Source organism: Aythya ferina, assembly GCF_964211825.1.
Source record: "Aythya ferina genome assembly, chromosome: 8".
In the NCBI taxonomy this organism is placed as follows: Eukaryota; Metazoa; Chordata; class Aves; order Anseriformes; family Anatidae; genus Aythya; species Aythya ferina.
The window spans coordinates 17,883,984-17,902,867 of record NC_140304.1 but is presented as its reverse complement, the minus strand read 5'-3'; the positions used below and the strand labels follow the sequence as shown (position 1 = coordinate 17,902,867).

The 18,884-nt window shown below is 39.7% G+C and overlaps 1 protein-coding gene across 2 annotated transcripts in view; it reads right to left on the bottom strand.

Moving 5' to 3' along the window:
* The window catches only part of LOC311440453 (uncharacterized protein), a 509,298-nt gene that overhangs the window by 107,026 nt on the left and 383,388 nt on the right, over window positions 1–18,884 (bottom strand). The window contains exon 4 of one of the 2 annotated variants that reach the window (XR_014695425.1): window positions 15,228–16,222. The exons of the other annotated variant lie outside the window; for it this stretch is intronic. The gene's annotated coding sequence lies outside the window, so the exon portion shown is untranslated. Of the gene's footprint in view, window positions 1–15,227; window positions 16,223–18,884 lie in introns of those variants that run through there. 2 annotated transcript variants of the gene reach the window in all.

The window sequence follows — 18,884 nt, the reverse complement described above, 5'->3', positions numbered from 1 at the left end:
GTGGTGTTAGGTGTAAGAGGTATGCAAAAAGCAATATCTTTCTGCAGACCAGCTTCTGGCTATTGGATAGAATTACAGACATTGAGATCTTCCCAACAGCCCAGCTGTTTTTTTTAAGAAAAGAAAAAATCCCTGAGAGGATAAAATTGTTCTTTTTTCTATAGTCTTAGTGATTCCATTGGCTAGATGACCTATATTCTGACAAAGAAAGAATTATGCAACACAGATCTTTGCCTGTGTACATGATCATTAAAACGATGTTAATAGAATATTTGATACCTTTTTGAGAGGTGAAGTAGGTGTGAATGACAGAGAGATCATTTCTACATACACAGGTTGGCTTACAGTACAATTGCCTGTATTACCTTAAACATACCATAAAACATGCAACTCCTACATGAGCCCCTTCACTCACAGGTTTTAATTGCTCTGCGGTGCTCTCATTTACAGATGGAGAAGCTATACACAGAGAAGTGAAGCCACATGGTCCAGGTCACAGCGCAGGGCAGTCAAGCAGCAAGGAATGGTGCTGTCCTCTGGTTCCCAGCCAACTGGACCACTTGGAGAAACTTACTGCAACTGTCCCTTTCACTCCACAACATTTCTGCTTTTAGAGAGATATAGGCTAAATGAAATGTTTTCAGTGACTGTTTCTAACACATTCTGCAACAAAACCTGCATAAATTGCACTTGGAAAGATGTATTTGGTATCAGTTCCTGCAGTAGAACTACCCTGTATGGCATAAGACCCAGGTAACACTGGGTGACTTGTGACATCTTTTTTTACCTGCTCCTTAATGTACCTATAGCAGCAGCAGCTGCCAGTGTCACAACCCATGAAACCTATCATAGAAATGAAACCTGTCAAATATTAATTTTAACTGCCAAATATGCACCTTAAGAAGTATCAAGGAAAGCACCTACACCAACAGTAGGACAGGGTCTGGATACATGGCCTATTGCTAAGTTGAGTAAATAGGCCCCAAAATAGGCATGACTTTCTATTTAAATCCAAGAGCTTGAATCACATCCAGCCCCAGAGACGAAGCCAGAGCTGTGCAAGTGGAATGCATTCAAACTGGCCCGCACTGCCTCGCTGGCAGACCTCAGGCTTTTGTACAGCGCGGCGTGGAGAACAACGCAGGAGCCCAGCTTGGAAGGGGCAGCATGGAGGATTATTCTGGGCAGTTGAGCACCACCAAGACATCTCTTAGCTCAGCACAGAAGGGACAAAAAGTGGAAGGAGTTATTATTGTGACCAGAAGCTCTTGGGGTTAAAGAGAATGTCAATACCAATGGCAAAATATGAAAAAGACTGCATAAGGACATGGAAGACACAGTTACTCGTGTACCAATTAATGATGCCACCAGGAGCACAGGTGGTAAGCATTCTGCCTTCCTTGGAAGAAGCATTTACTAGTAGCAATGGTTAATAAGGAATTCAAAACCTTCCAGCTGATGCCTGACCAGCCATGAAGGACACTTGTCCAGTTCATGATAACGGCTTACAGCTTGCTGCCCATTCCAGACCTCTCAGTATAGTTTAAAAGTCTGCCAGGGAAGATGATGTGCGTCATTCCTTGCTTTCCTACTGCCCCCATGGAAGCAACCAAAATAGATGATATTTGCTCATTTTTGGCCCACAATGAACCTCTCAGAGAGAAGTAATTAGATTACTTCTAAGTGGAGAAGGTGCACATTCATCAAATAGCTGATACTACCAAACCATTCCATGGGCAGGCCTCCAACAGCACTCCATGAGGAGCACTCAAAAATCTCAGTGTAAAAGAACATTATTACATATAATAAAAAAATAGTGAAATGTCAAGAATCTTTCTGCTGCTGGCGACCTGGACTTGGACTTAATGATCCTTAATGGTCCCTTCCAAGTTGGGATATTCTATGATTCTATGATTCAACCTCAAGTAAGATTTCATTAGCTAGAAGACAACCTGTGTTTGGTTTGTGGAGGCTGTGAAGAAGAGATAGTATATTTATGTGGGAAAGCAGGGGATTTCCCTAACAGCCTCTACAGTAAGCTGTGTTTAACAGCTGAACATCATCTCCTTACAGAAAATTTAAAAAAATCTTATTTCTGTCAGTATCTATGCTCTCACAGCATAAATGAGAGCATGCTCCAACAGAAGTACCAGGAAAGATAATATGGCATCTCTGACTTTAGTAAGAAGATACCAGTGGTCTAACTATCATCCATATTCAGAACCCTGGTTAAGCAGTAGCTCAAAAACACATTATGGAGATTTTCTGAGTGAATTCTTTTTTTTTCAACAATGTTTTGTGATGTTGTTCTGGATGTAGTCACCATTGGCACAACATCTGGCAACCCAAGAGAGAACAGTATGAATGGCAAACTTGGAGATGTAACTTGCTCCCTTTTCCAGGTCACTAATGACAATGTCGAACAGAACCTATCCCAGCAACAGCCCCTGGGAGAGGACGCTGCCAACTCTTCCCTATAATGAAAAGCCCTGGTTATGCCTTACCATTTGATTACTACCCTTTCATCAGATTTCAGACTGTAAAAGAAACTTCTTCCAAAATCAGTGCAGAGTGGGCCAGTGTGGCAGGATTTCCCTCTGCAGAAGCCGTGATGACTCCTTCCCAACACATCATGTTTAAAACTGTGCTCAGTGACCTTCCTCTCTGAGACAGACCTGCCCATTTTACTAGGGACAAAAGTCAGAAACAGTGGCATGTATTTCCCAAGATCTTTTCTACAGCCTTGTTTTTTTAAACATCAAAGAGAAATCAGAGCCATGAACTGTTTGTATTAGTCCCAGTATTAGGACAATGCCCATGTGAAAAGCATATGAATGCCCATTTGAAAACCAACATCATCAGTGAGGCAAAAGTTATTCACTAAGACAAGTTGAAATGCCATAAGGATAAGCCAGGCATTGCACACCACGCAGACACACGTCCTCCAGCAATGCCACTACTCTACCTAATGGCAGAGGTGTATACACGTTCAGGTAATGGGTTTGTGTGCTACTGCGTTACCTATATGCAGTTGGGTTTTTACAAGGGAGGGAAAGCAGACTTGACCTGCCAACAAGCTAGCCCTTCCATATCTCCCCCTCCTCTGGCTAGTGCTGGCCCCACCTGTATTGCTGGTGTCACTTCTTTCTCACCAGCAGCATGGTACCCTACACCAAATTTAAAGTATTAGAATAGTTCCAGTACAGGTCCCAAAATGAAAGTGATGCCCACAGATGGCAAGGAGACGGGGGTTATCACTTACCCTTGTTGAAGGCTGGTGCTGAGGGTCTGTGAACTGAACAATAAACTGTTATTGGCTTGGAATCAGATCTCAACTAAAACAGCTTCAATCACAGCTGGATCTGACCCAGAACAGATTCAAACATACTGGTTCAATTCCCTGGTTATAAGTGTATTCTTGTAATAATGAGTTGTAATCAGCAATTAGGAAGCCTTCACGGCAAGGTAGTGCCAGAATTCATGTAAGAAGGTCAGGCCTGGGCCCCGGTCTCATAAAAATTCCTAACCGGAATAATAATCTCTATGTAGAGCAAACATTTCAATATTGACACAGCTAAAGCACAGCAGAGATGGAGGAAAAAAAAAAAGCAGGAAGCATTTGTAATTTATATGAAGACAACAAGATACACATGTTCCTTAAAATAAAGTTTTTATAGATTCTATTGGGCACCATGGCAGTTGTATAGTCCTTGTATTAATCCCTAGCTATATTCTGTGGGGTATATCAATAGATTTAAGTATTTATGAGCTACAAATGTGACAGGAAACAGATACACCCTGTATAAGTAATATATGGTTCTGCCAGTACTCCTCATAAGCACGCTATTAATGTTCTCAGCTAAGCTCAGATAAAAGATACTTAATGAGCGAAAGTAAAGCTTTAAAATTTCTAACATCTCCTCTTGGGGAATCTTCTCGAGAGCTTTCTCCCTAACAATTCACTTCCAACACCTGATCAGGGTTTCCAGATGACTCCAAAGAAAACATGGCTAATCCACTCCTCTCTCTTAGGCTTCTGTGTAGCTTTAGCCCAGCTCTCCACTGACAGTTTTGACTCTTTTGTTGACAGATTTCCAGTCTGAAGTGTCATTTGGGACAAGATCATCTTCAAGAAGGTTCTGAATGTGGAGAGAAACAAATGCTGCAGTTTGTGTCAGGGTGAGGGCTACATGCTGCTTCTGAAAACACCAAACAGAAATGTGGAAATGAGCCATGGACATGGAAAGGACTTTTAATTGGAGAAAAAAAGTTATGAGAAAAGACTTCATATCTATCCTGGAGTCATCATAAGACAAAGTGCATTCTTTTCAGCTCTGGCTAAAAGGCAACTTCTTCAGTTTACAGTTGTTGATTTCCCAAGAGTACTGTTCTGCTGGGATGTTCTACTTTACATGCCATTTTTTAGGACTACAGGTCACAACAATATTTGTAAACAATTGTTTTAATCAAGTTGAGGAATTTCTCTGTCTATAGGTTGGATGACAACAGCTCACACTCTCAAGAATTTTCCAAGAATGTTGGAAGATGTCTTCTGGAGTGTGTTGTTTTTTTTTTGTCATTGTTTTTCTTTTTGTTTTTGTTTTTAATGGTGCAATCCTGTCTTTCCCCACCTAGCTGAATCAGCAGTTCCTTTCTCATTATACTATCACCATCCCTATGTCATCCTACCAACTGTCAGCTAAAGATCTGTTTCATTTGCCTGCAAGATGCAATGCACAAGAAACAAAATAATTAAATAAAAAGTAATGATTTTGCAAACTTGTAATTGTTTAATTCCCTTCTGAGTAATAAAATTTTGTAAAAGGAATATGAACAAGCTGAAAAATAAGGGTATGGCCATCTGAGCTTCTTTTTGCTTCATTTGAGAAAGAAAACACTAATAATAAGATGTTTGAATAGAATGAAGTCTCCTTTGATTTATCTCATTTCCCCAATTTTACAAGTAGGAAGGATAGAAGAATGTATTCATGAAACTTAAGCTATTGGCCTCACATAACAATGCTCTAAACCTTTGGAGGTGCTGGTTGCTTAGGACCTTGTAATTCCAAGTTCACATTTGACTCAGATCAAAGAAGCTTCATACAAAACATCCTTGTTTAGACACAGACATACTGAAAGGGAAGTCTTTCTCTGCAAGGCCTTCTTAACTGAAATACACTTCTCTGTCTCTGGCAGATCCCAAATGTGTTAGTCAAACACGGAGCATGAGCTGAAACAACCTACTTCAGGTTACTTTGCAGAGAAAAATGGAGTGAGGGTGATGGTGTGTCAATATTAATGTTAGGATGTTATAAAAGTAGGACTCATTAAGTTGGGTTAGAGGAAAAGTTCGTCTGATTGGACATTTTTTGGTACTTGGTTTCCAGGAAACATGGGCCTGACGGCCAGGCTTTCAAATGTGTTAAACTGTGCTGGATATGTTTTTCCAAAGTACCTAAAGAAGTTGTGATCCTGACTTCTGTTTCAATCAGTGGGGTTTAAGCACTTAGCTTCAGTGGCTTTGAAAATTCCACCAAGCATTTGTCTTTTCAACCACCTAAATAAATATTTTAGAGAATCTTTTGACCTATGACTTATGATGTATGTGTTACAGAAAGAGAAATAAGAAAAAAGTGAGAACAGAGAAAAAAAGGGGTTTTAAAATAGAAGCTGGGCTTTTTTCTAGCACGGTTAGTAATGTTCAGAGGCTGTGGGTGAGTGGAGGCCTTGGCAAAACCTGAGCTATTGCACTGCCACATATGAGCAAGTGCCAGAGATGCCCTTTCTATGGCAGTTGCCTTTGATCTTCTCAATCACTGTCTAGGCAAAAATAACTACCGATTTGTAGCTACCAATCAAGCCACCAACAGTAGATAGAGAAAAGTGCTGAACAAAAAAAAATAAAATCCTTCCTCTGTTGGCATTAGTACTTCACACAAATTTCACTACATTTCCCAATCTCTACAAAAATAGGCAAGCCATGTTCAGTTCAGTCAATCTAAACCATGTGAAAAATCTTCCTGGCCTTCAGGGACAGAGAACAGATTGCCCATTGCAACAAGGAGCGGAGTGATGCTGACTCTGAAGAATCTCATCATCACTTCTTCACAGAAAAAGGAAAGTCTGAGAAGAACTTCTTTAGTTTCCCACCTCATAAGCATGCACACAGATTTGGCCAGGCCTAGGGTGTATTCAGATCTGGAAGCAATCTTCCTCATGATCTTAAGAGGTACAGAAGATAGAAGAGTATCAGCATGCCATAGGGGTTAAATCTGAGACAGCATGTGCCCACTCAACCCAGTCACAGGCATTTTCTCAGTATGAAGCATTACCACCCTCATCACTTGGTTTGACCAAGCCGGGCAGAGAATGACAAGAATTCTTAAATTTCTGCTGCTATGGCATCCTACATAATTGCTACAGATTCGGAGATAATAACGTCTGGCTACCTGTAAGAATGCAATTAAAATCTCTAGTAGATCACTGGCATAAGTTTGTAGGAGCTGTACAACAGCAGAAAAGATGACCTTTCCTGTTATTGAACAAAGATTATATCATCATGCACGCAGAGCCTAAAGCCATCCTTATTCAATGTATAAAGTATCCCTTACACTAATAAGCTACGAGAAAACATATCAAAGTTTTGCTTTAACAAGTTTAAATGAAAAAACATCTGGTCTCAAAGGAGACTACTGTTTCAACGTACTATACTTAACATTTTTAAAATGGATTTAAATATCACATAAAAGATATGCAAAGGACTTAAAAATTGATTAAAGCACATACAGATTTCTGCAGAAACAAGGAAGTGTCGTTGTGAGCATTGTTTCAACAGTGTTTATTAACTCTCACGTTGCTAAAAAATTACCTAATGGAAAGGTTTGCAGTCTTAACCAAATCAACTGTTTAGCTATATTACCTCTTTATTTATTTCTATTGTTTATTAATCTAGCAAGAATCTTGATTCCAGTGTAGGAAACTATGCTCAGTATTTAAGCTAAGAGAGGCCAATCACTTATGTCTAAGTTGTATGTGGCTCTGGCTCCAGGTATAGCTTTAATTCATTTGTCCCATTGAACTGGATTTAGCAAGCTCGAATAATATTCAGCTTCAGCCCTTCAACAATGTGTCTCTTGATTCAGTAGCTTTTAAATTAATTCAGAAACCTGCACAGTTTCAAGAGAAAATGATTATCTTATCATCCTCTTGATTTTTTGATACAGTGAATAATAGAGCTATTAAAAATGAGTAAGATCAGGAAACTTAATTTAATTGATTAGTCAGTTCTGGGAAATCAACATGTTTGCATAAAAGCTATGAAAAAACGAAACAAAAGCTATATTTCCTTCCAACTCTATGATATTAGATAAATACTGTAATAAAATAGCAGATTAACAATTGTTTTCCTTCAGTTTTCTTTTGGCATCAGATAGAAGTTACTTTATTTCTTACATTTTTCACCAAACGTATGTCCATGCAAAGTAGAAAGGATTATTCAACCAAAGTAGAGAACAAGTAATAAAAATTACTGCCAACGTCTAGGTACAGTATGACTTACTAGGACAGCAAATATTCCTTACAGGAATATAAAAGATTCCTTCTATGATGAACCCGCTCATTTTTCCAGTGGAATCAGTGGCAGAACTGGGACAGGGGATACTTCTTCACCTTCAGCATCTATTCACCCATAGCTGTTAGCATTTCAAGCAGTATTACTGGTGCTGTCAGCAGTGTGTGCAGTGGGCTCCATGGTCACCTCTTGAGACCTTCTTTACCAGAATTAGCACAGATCTTTTAGAATAACCACTGAGATTAATGAATGCTTTCTAGTGATAGGCAACCCATCACAAATGTTGAACTGTAGCATTGGTCGGCTACCCTGACTGTTAAAAATCTAAAACTTCTGATGAGATGGAACTTATTGAACTTGGATCTCCTTAAACTTTGTCTTGCTCATCCTATAGAGCTTCCCCTCAAAATTCCTTTCCCAATATTGATGCTGACTGACCATGATCAAGAGATCCTCTTTACATGCCTGTCAAACAGAGTTATATAAGGAAGTGGATTTCTCCTAATTTTCTTCATTGTAATGAGCCCAGGAATGAATGTGTCAGTCTTCTTCAGCAGAGCTTACACTCCTGAGAGCAATGTGTCAATGGAAAAAAAACTGCTTTGCTCCTAAAACTCCATTCCAATGCCTCGGAGCACTCATCTCCTCATCTACCCCCTCTTTTATAATCTATTCTAATACGACTCCCCAAATTGCATTTGATTGCTCTTTTCCTTTGTTTTGACCTTCAGCAAAGTCCACAGGCCTTGAACACCGCGGGAGGAAACAGGCAAGTCAACTGGTCTGAACAATGTGTGAATTAGAGCAAGACCATTATAACTTCTAATTTCAAGCAGCAAAATCCTATGTCTGTGAGTCATCAGATCAATTCCATAAAACAAATACAAAATACAAAGAAGACAATACACTGGAAACATCTGCTAAATATACTGATTTATGCCACCCAGAAAGTTGCCAAATGTTAGATTCCTGCTGAATGTTGTTCAGTTATTTCAGTGAACTCTAGTCAATGTAATTATGGGCTTTATTAGAGGATTCACATATTGTCTTTATAGCTTCAACATCTATTTCTGCTTCAGCTAAAATTCATGAAAACACATTCCCATCCTTAAAATGCACTGCATGAGGCACGTTCTGGGTCAGAGTCAACTCTCACACAAGTAAATCTGGATTAACAAAATCCACAGAGGCTAATGTACTGGTACTTGCACAAAGCAAATATTAGTGAAAATGGACTCAGGTCCACATATTTTAAGGCAAAGAGCTCCACCTTACTGAACTATACAAAATCCTTGAATGTGGGATAGAGCAATGCAGAAAATGAAAATAAAAAATTAATGCTCCCCTAAAGAGATAAAAAGGGCAATGAATTAAAAGTGACTTCATTGTTCCATTTTCTTTATAGCAGTTACCATGGAAGGGGATGAGCAGCAGAAGGCTGAAGTTTAGCTGTTTCTTCATTCTCTTTCAGTCTCAAAGAATTTGATGTAACAATTCTGTGCTCAGTTGTTTGAACAGCTTAAAACACATGCTAGCCAGCTTAAGGAAGGAAATTAATACAGTTCTGCTAGCTTGTTCATTCCATGGGAAAGATGAATGAAGAACAGAGCTTGGGACACATGCTGGAAAAATGTTTCAGAGCAATTAACAAAAAGACCATTTATATAATGCATCCCATAAAGCAACAGGTGAAGTATAAGCAGAAAATGAAAGAAGATATGTGAGTTCACAGTCTAAGCATCAATACATGACTAGGGATAGTTTAGAGTCAACTCCCATCTGAAGCTTAAAATAGGATTTGGCTGAACTGAATTCTTAGTCGTTTCAGTCTCAGAGAATGGATCTTCCAGCCTCCATAGAAGCACATGTGTGGTGGGGGAATGAAAAGGGGCAAAGGCTTGTGCCCCCCCAAGCATTGGTTAGGCTGGTACATGGGTCCGCATCACCTGGCGCAGTGGCAGGCACAGGGCTGCACTCCCTGTTTTTGACCAGTCTGCATCTATCCCCGGTTGCACTCCCTTGCAAAAGCATTAACCTCCAGACCTAGGCAACATTTTGCACATGTTCTTTTGCAAAATATAAGTGCTTACACAAGCTTTGATTTACCACAAGCATTTGTCCTTGTTACTTACAGGTCTCTATGTAGTAGGTGGCTATTTTCAACCACACCATTCATGTTACAGAAATATTCTTGATGGCAAGCATCCCTGTACTCCAGTATAGCAAATACACTCAACAGGGCGTTGCATGACTCAGAGCATACCCACAAACTCTGAATAGTTCACTGAACCCATGAAACTGTAAGTGGATTGCTTTCAAAGTTGTTCTCATTATAACAGGTTACTTATATCCATGTCCGCATTTAGACATTTCAATTCAAAAACTTGGGTTATATTTTATGTGAAGCTAACTTTCATGACACTGAGAACAAAGAGTAACAACTTAAAAGCAACATATGAAGCATAAATGTACAAACCATTAAGCACACTGGGCAAAATATCTTTGCTGTCATGCACAACAGTTTAGCAGAGCATAATCAGAGGTTTTGTTCTTTAGCTGTTACTATCACCCCTCCTGGATCTGTAGGAAACTGCACAAAACAGGAGAGGTGCCACGAGGAAGCGAGCAGGAGGGGCTCTAACCAGAGAGAGGAGAGCACACCTGCCATGTGCGCTGCCTGTGTGGGACAGGAAGAAGCTGTGCAGCGTTACCTCCACCTCACAAAGAAGCTGAAAATTCACCTGCACCAATACAAATGGCTGAGAAAGTAATGTCAAGTTCACATCGCCCGGTCTGCCTCACTGATGGACATTTTCTGATAGTGCCATCCACACTGTGCAGCAATAGGTTTGCATTGCTGAGGTGTGTGAAGGGACAGAGTGTGCTCATTGAGCAGAACAAAGGGGTGGCCGTGTTGCAATCAGCCCACCAGCCCCTCTGGCACTGCTCAGTGCAGGTGACCCCAGAGAGGCTTTGAAAAGCCCAGAACAGGCAGCTGTGGAAGGGCCTTCTGAAAGAGGAGCCTCCCATTAACTTCCAGTCATGTCAAAGGTTTCACATGTGTGTGTTGTCCCTGCCCTGTAGCCATGCCTAAATCCTTTGTGAAACCCCTTACAGTCTTCAGCTATGTCACCTTGTTATGGTGAGGTCCACAGACAGTTATGTGCCAGAAGAAAACATTTCACTCCCAAATGTGTTGCTGCCTTTCTGTTTCACAGACAACTCACATCACCACCTGAAATTTGTTAACAATTTACAGTTTGCAAAAGCCTTTGTGGCTCATCCTGTTTCCTAGCCACAGGCTTCTAAGAAACTAATTGACTAGAAGGGGTGAAGACTACAGCACTGCTGGTGAGGTCAGCTTTTGTAAGAGGCTGTCTCCAGCCATGGTTCAGATGCAGCCACCAGCCCATGACATTCCTCACTGCAGTTTCTGTCACGTCTCACGTTCACTTCCGCGCAGGCAGGATCCCAGCTGGTGATGGGCTTACACAGCCCTGGGCACTAATGTGAACACCCCAGGCCATTTCCAAAGAATACAAGTAGAGAACTGCAGGAGTGAAGACGCTAAGCTCTGAGCTTTCCCAAGAGGCAGGATCATCAGAGCAAGGAGCACTCTGCTCCTTGTTTTCCTTGGAGGCAGTATGAGTGGATAACTGCAGGTCAACAGCATATCTACAGAGACTGAATCAAAATGTTCACCTATTTCCTTTAACTGATGAGTTAGTCAAGTCTCAGTCAAGACTCAAAATTTAACAGGATGCTTCTCTTTATCACTTTGTAACACGTGAACTACCTACAGAATACACACAGCCAAAGTCGATGAGTTTGTGAAGCATTCACAAACAGAATAGCCTTCCAAATATAATGATTTTTCCAAACAAAGACATCTTTTTCTGAACTAAGTACTCACGCTTGTCTCTACAAAAAGAACTGTAACACAAAGGTAGAATCACAGAATCACAGAATTTCTAGGTTGGAAGAGACCTCAAGATCATCGAGTCCAACCTCTGACCTAATGCTAGCAGTCCCCACTAAACCATATCCCTAAGCTCTACATCTAAACGTCTTTTGAAGACACATCATTGCACCAAGAAACAAAAGACCAAATCATTGACTTGTTTTTAATAATGCAAATGCATTTTAAACGACTACAAAATTATATACTTTGAAAATGTTTGCCTTTCAGGATTTTTAATTGTTTGTTCTGGCCTTGGTTGTTTTTCAAGAGGCAAGCTTTCCTTTCGTCCTTTTAACTTCCTGACTGCCAGGTCTCCATTAGAAGTAGGGTCATACTGTTGAAGGACAATCCCGCTGTAATCAATACAGCATCATGATGGCAACCAATGTCCCTAAGGCAAAAACAAGTATCTCTTTGGGGAGTAAACTCTCCCAGGACATTAAAAAGGTTGAAAACAAATAAACAAAACCTTTACTCTGAAATCTTATTTTTAAAAATCCTATAAAGAGAAACATGGTGAAGGAAGTTTGTTTTATGGAGAGTCCCAGTTTAAAAGTTTGGGGAAATATGCATGCATATAAACAGACGCTCTTTTTGATCTTCAAAGATAGAGAAAATGGAGCAAGTTTTTAATCATAGTTTTCTGGAGTCTTATTTATCAGCTCAAACCAGCTGTGTCAATAGGATAGTGCTGAAGATGTCTCCCACCGCCGCCTTATGTCTAAGGTCAAGTGTTTCGTCTCCTTTGCTGTACTAGGTGATTAACAAAACAAAGTTTTAGCTGCAGACAGCTGGATGCTTACCGTGTTGCAAGCACTGATGGTTAGTCTCGTCTTTGATTATATGAATTGACTTTGGTTTCAACAATAGTTGCGAATTCTGGGGAACTGGACAAACTACAAATAGATTGCTCCGAGTTTCCTGTTTTCATTCCGATGTGTACAAATTACCTCAACATGCCCTTTTTTCTGAAAACACTAAAGTCTGAAAGAAACTCTTGTTATATTGTTGCCACTTAGGTTTCACTGAGCCTGCATTATCTACTCACAGCTTTAATGACTTCCTGCAGAGAGAGGCTCTGTAGAAGTCTTGGCAGCAGGGCTAAGAATAGCATTAAATGCAAGGTTATCTAGGCATTACACTCACTGTAACATGCAATTAACTCTCCTCTTCCATTTTCATTACACAATTATTCATTAATGTCAATTTAATTTTATGCATTGTTCTACATGACCGAAGGCTGATTACGGGCCTTTTCACTCCAATATCCCAAGTTAACTGGTGCCAGCCTCTCTCAGGGCTGCCTAATTGCAATTTAGCCCAGACAATTCCTCCCATTTTTGCCCTCCAGTAATGGAACAACAGATCATGGCCAGGTAAAGATTTTAAGGTGGAAATAAAGCCCAAGCCTGAGCAGCACTGAAAACAGTGGAGCCCTGTCCCTCCCTTCCCTTTAACATTTCACATTTTCTGAGTTGTTGTTTAGTATGGCTGCCAATGCTATAAAAAACTCATAATTTAAATTGGCCTCTGCACCCTCACAGGGATTTCTCCAGTTATGTAACATACTTTCAACACAAAAACAACATTATGCATTGTAAAGCCTCAGTATATTATATATTTAAATGATGTGTTCAACAAGAAGGTAGCCATCATATAGTCTCTATGTTCATTTAATTTGCTTCGCCTAACAGGTTAACTTTTAGCAAAGTTTTGAAAAAGTTAGCAAGTATTTTCAGGTTTGAACTGCTTGTACCTTGGTCAGTTCAGCTCTCTGAAAAGCTCTTCTTTATCAGGTGTTTTTCTTAATGAAAGAACATGGGATGCCTTGCGCTCAAAGCAATGCACGATGTGAACTGTTTGCACTGTAAACCACTTAATAAGCCACCTTAAAAAGTCAGGATGTAAATATAGCCAAAAATAATATGGATTCTTACACATCATCTTCTAGTAATTTGCATCGTACTTTAAATCTGCACAAGCAGCTCATCATTACTTTTTTCCAGTTTTACTGGCAGACCTTAGCCTAAAATAAGATTTAAAGAACAGCTAAGACATAAGCTATGTGCTTTCCTATTTCCTCCAAGCCACGTGAGCCTGTATGTCTCAGATTAAAAAATCCCATTAAAAATCAGGAAAAAATTCAGTGTCCTCTACCTGAGTGAGTTACCGGTTTCATTTCAGAAGAGGGTCTGTATGAGGCCTTTTCCACACACCTGGTAGCAAGACTGTATGATGAGACATGCTTTAAACATTGTCTGATGCCTAAGGGTAGGCAACAAGCTGCTTCTTTTAAAGCAATAATGAGAAAAAACAAGTCATATGCATTACAGCACTCCTTTTTCTCCTTTCTTGCCACTGTACTTAAGGCTGTGTCAGCATTCTTGCTTGAAACCTCTGTTTTCAGGGGCTTTATAATTCAGTCGTAAAAATGAGTTCCAAGCTGAAACTTGGCATGTAAGGTTTCAGCCTAAGAGCAAATATTTTTTACAAATTGTCAAAAAAACAAAAGCCTTTTGGTTGTTTTTAAGTTGAAAAGGCACTGTTCCCTCTTTCTCCCCACCCAAACTGTAATGAACTGGCTGTGCAATCTGTTTTGTTCACCTATAAATAAAAAGCATTTGCAGGAGCTCAGTCTATTATGGGCACTTGGATACTTTTAGTAGTTGCTTTCTGAAAGCACTCAATAACTCAAGGCTGAAATACAAGCTCAATGACATCTGTACAATTTTAATTATTTTATTTTATTTTTTCTCTTGTTGTTATTTACTGCATTAAGCTTCATGGTGATTTAAATCCACGGAATAAAAGGTTATTAAGCATGCAGAATACTCAGCTCCAGTGATCTATTAGATCAGAAACTCCATGAGCCAAATTTGTCAGAGGTTTATTGCAATGGAGTCATACAATGGCTGCTTAAAAATGCATAAACATGTATTTAACAAACTAAACATGAATGGATGCGATGAGGTCCTTATAGGCCGTGATGCAATAAAATATATTTTAAAACTCCCTAAATAGGTTTTAACTTAATTAGGTCAATGTGTGTGTTTAAAGCTTATACCTCTATGATCAGGTCAATAACTGCTATTCAGGGGACTTTAAAACCTAGATTTGTAAAGATTTCATTTTTTTATTTTATTACTATTATTTTTTTAACCAAAGCAAGTATGAAAACCTGCAGCTGAGTAAAATAAAGGCTAAGGTATAAACCAGACAGGGTCAAGAAATTAGAAGTGAAGGCTTCAAAATTGCAAGGGGCCAAACACAGCATGGGAGGTGTCAGTGTTGTACGTGCTGGACTGCCCTGATGAATTGCACAAGTGAAGGATAAAGTGGCAAAGAGTTCTAACAAGATTTGACCTAACTTTTGATGACTGTGTTTCTGTCACAGCTTCTATTGACCTGGACCTTTTATTTTAAATTAGGAGTCTTACACTTCCATATTTTGTTTTGAATTCGGCTTTTTCTTCCAGACGGACGCAGATCTTAACAGCCAAACTTATAAATTAAGGCAAAAAAAATCAAAGTATCAAATATGTTACCAATAGTTTACTGCCTTCTAAAGCTTTTTGATTCATGCTCTGTTTGCTTTCCCTCTGTGAGGTTTATGGCCATGGGACCTAATTTGCTGGTTTCATTATGTATGTTAGACAAAATCTGTATTGCTAACAGGGCTGAGCCTGGGTCTGAAAGTTTTATTTCTAAAGTTAAACCATTACTGTGTAACAAACAGTTACTCAGAAAATGTACTTGCATCTGTCAGTTCCCTGAAGTCAACAACTGATTTGAACTTTTTTTTTGTATTTAAACTAATTTGATCAGGCAATAACTTTACAAAGCAACCCAAGCCAGTGGTTACTGCAGTACATCACATAGGCCTCCACACACAACCTTCTAGGAAAACAGTTTCTTATCCAAGATAAAGCTGAAAGTGGTGAGGAATAATTTGGTTGGGATTAATGAAAGAGGGAAGGTTGCATGATGGGCAGAGTTTCCCTTGAAGTTTTATGTGCCAGCTTCTCTCTGGACATTTTTGGCATGCTGAAATGCATGCGATGCATGGAAACAGGCTATGTGGCCAGGATCCTGAGGCTTGGAAGGATAGCATCTAGGAACAATCCTGTGCTATTACCTGCAAAGCCAGAGAAAAGCATTGCAGCTACTCACTTGTTTATTTTAAACCAGAAGTTGAGTTTTGGGATATCAGACAAAAATTCATAAGGAACCTCTTACTATTACAGGTATTTGAGTAAAGCACTCACCAAATAAATGTTCAAGGAATGTTGAACAGACAAGAATAGCAAAGCCAGATAAAATCACGACAAAGTTACAGGTATCGCTGGAGTCCAATGGCTGGCGAAAGGGAGCCCTACAAGTTTAAACATAATTATCTGGCACCTAAATATTAATCTCCAAACCAAATCTGGCTGGGAGCAATTTGGGATTTGACAGCTGGTAGCCACACATTATCCTCCCCAAGTGAGCAGCCTACCATGCAGTGCTCAGTCTCGCCCAAGCCGAGCATGCATCTTGCACGTGGCTGTGTGTCTGCAGCCAAGCTGGGAATGGGGCCGTGGAGGTCTGCAGGTGGCAGCTCTGGTGGGTGACTCACAATGGAACCTCCACGCGGCTCAGCCAAGGCAGCTTCTGCATAGTCAGTCTCAAATGCAAATGTTTCTCTGTGGCTTCTGAAAAGAGCAGATTGGGTTTTCATGGGCTAAAATTCAGAGGAGGGACCCAGTCTGTCCTGTGATTATCCGTACTGTTGTTTAGATAGGCTAGAGTCAGGTACTAGGCATGCTCCTTGCTAAGGCAGCTTTTGTAAGTATGCTGGCGGCTCAGTTTGCCAAGCATATGTAAACAGTTTAAAAATGAAATAACTGTTCTGTATTAAATATATATTTATTTCTCAAAAAAAAAAAAAAAAAAAAAGCAATTGTTTTTCATTATGGGTTGCTTGCATGCCAAACTTCATTTGAGTGAATAAAGATATTGTTGAGGTATAGGATTAAAAAAAAAAAGCATTATAGTTATGTAAAATCTATGCTCCTGTAATTTAAAACAATGCTACCCTGGAGTTTTAAACTTTCCAAAATGAGGATTTATAATGAAACACCTGACAAAACCCTAGCATACAGATACTAATAAGTTATTCTGTAAACAATGGACCTGATTCAGATTTTTTTTAAAATACCATATTTAGTCTAGTGTGACTGCACTGACTCCAGCGGAGGAATACTTTCCCCCACTTACCTTGTTGTTAGTGGTTGCAATCATGCGTGGTATATGGTAAACACATGTTGGTGGATCTGTATACATGACTTTTTTTCTTAAGTTCTTTTTTTTCCCCCAAGTTCTACATTGACAAAAATGGATAGTAGATGAAGTGGGGTCTCTAACGAGTTAGCCAGAGGAACACTTAATGAGTAAAAACAAATGTGTGTTACTTCAGATGTCATTGTAAATCTGCATTTTTACCTTATAGCTGTTCAGTTTCTCAGCCCACCACCCACTTGCATTAAATCTGCCCAGAGCTCTTGACAACATACTTTTCGGTTTCAGTACAATCCAGTCATTTTCCTAAAAGGATTTAGAGAAGGAATATGTTCTATTTAGAGTTAGCGTGGTGTACAAGCACGTGGCAGTTGTGCAGCTATTCTCAGAGGTTAAAATGGCTCACTGAGGTATTACTGCAGCTGTTGCAGGCCTTGTACTGGCCATAGGTGCTGACTCAGAGAAGGATTTTGTGTCGCAGAATCCTGCTGTAGAGTGTATTTCTAATAAGGCTCATGACAAGGAGATGGCTGCTGAGGTGAGAAGGTACAGACAGAGCTGGTAACTCAGCTGTCTGAGCTACAGCCCGACTCAAAACCTAATGCATGAGGACAGATTTACACTGAAAAAATGACCATGGGGGGACTGAGTCTGTTGTTGCTTCCAGTCATGTAAAAAAATATACATGTATATATAAATGAAGTGAATATCTGGCATTTAGGTAGATGTTGTAAGTTTCCCCACAAAATATCTTCTGCTAAGGACTGGCTGTTTTTTTAAACTTTGAGGCTGGTTTAGATCATCCCATTTCCTGACTAGCTAGTAACAACTTGAGATCATTCAGGTAATGCAAGACTCCAAAACACATCAAAGACCTGGAAGGTGATGGTTACCTTTGTTCCCTGGGTTTTGTGTAAATATTAGAAGGAAGATTCAGGATTCGTAGGATAGCACGTTTTTGGTTTGCATAACATTTACTTCATCCTTACAGACAATGTGTATTACAAAACACATTTAATCAGGGGCATTTTAAAACTTAAGCAGATCAATCAATAGCTACCAGGGCCCTGAGCTACAAGTGGGCACGCCATACACCAGTCACATCATTTCTTCTACTGGTTGGATCACTTTAACCGCCACCACCGCGTTACCTCCTTGTGACACAATGCTCAGCTTTTGAAAGGCAGTGGCAAAGTTTTCAGTAGACCAGTTTGACTGGTATTCAGTGAATACCTTATTCAGCTAATCTACCATTTTCTGCCCTCTAACAAATTTTATCTTCCTAGTTATTTTAGCAGAAAAGAAGCACGCTGCCAGGTATAGTCTCCCTTCAGTGCATACATGCATCTCCCATTAACTCTAGAGGGAATTATGCACACACATCAGGAGAAAAATATACCCCATAGTGATAATGGCTTGCATTTATATAATGCCTTTTATTCCAAAGCACTTTTCAAACTGCTCTATTGCTAATCTGATTAGAAGCTCCATCTGTAGAGTGTGCCTCCATTACTTTGCTCTGCTAGCAAGCATAACATTTTCAACATGGTCTGTGAAAACCCTTTAAAAAGGTGTCACCATGTATTTATGCTCAGGTTTTTTATTAGTGGTGATCACTACTTCTCTTCTTCCCTTCTCTTTTATGCACAGTAAGTAGTAAATGCACACCTTTGTTCAATTTTTACTGTGGTCTGCAAAATCCACAATAAAAAACAGAGACCACACAATATGGCATGAGACATCAAAAAACCATTTGGTTTTGCTCTCAATGAAATCACTTGCCAAATCACCAATGATTTCACTGGCACCCATCACAGTCTAGACCTCAGATGTATTAAGAAGCTGACCCAATTTTACAATAAATCGTGATTAATTTGTAGTACGTATGGAACCAGATAAACACTACTTTACAATATAGGTCCCGAGCAAAGGGAGATGATCTGGATCTTAGCAGTGAGGAAAGAATTTTTCATCAGATGAAAAACTTATTTCATTCTCTCAGCTGTGGCAGGGCTGCAAGTCACTGGTCTGCCAGGAACAGCTGCATGTCCGAGCTTTTGGCATCCAGCTAACAAA